Here is a 532-nt window from a genome sequence, read left to right as displayed (position 1 = left end):
ACATACCCCATGCAAAGATGTAGAGTGTACAACGTTTGTTTAATATAAACAGTATGCTGTGTATGTATATAACATAAAGACGTTGAATAAACAACATTGGAAGATTGTACAACGTTTGTTTAATATAAACGGTATGCTGTATATATATAACATAATGATGTTGAATAAACAACATTGCTGTTGTTTAGCTTAGTTTCCAACAGAACTGTATCCTATATTACAAATTATTCAAGATCTATAAAAATAATTTAGTACACTCAAACACAACATTCCCATCTACAAATTGCAACAGACATTTAATTGATACCCCCAGCAATGCAGGCAGCGCGCAGGTATTAGCTTTATCATCACAGATGATCGCTGCTGCTCTATTCCCGAGGCTCACAGCGGTAAGCCGGGTGTCCCTTCGCTGTGCAGTGGCTGGTGTCAGAGAGAAAAGCCTCGCGTGCTGTTTCCATGGAGGAATCCACTTCAGATACGTTTTACAGAGTTGGATCTATTATGTAGTTAGTGTATGTGTATCTGTATCCTA

The sequence above is a fragment of the Penaeus monodon genome, chromosome 27, assembly GCF_015228065.2.
Source record: "Penaeus monodon isolate SGIC_2016 chromosome 27, NSTDA_Pmon_1, whole genome shotgun sequence".
NCBI lineage: Eukaryota > Metazoa > Arthropoda > Malacostraca > Decapoda > Penaeidae > Penaeus > Penaeus monodon.
The sequence above is the reverse complement of the archived record's forward strand: the minus strand, read 5'-3'. Positions refer to the sequence as shown.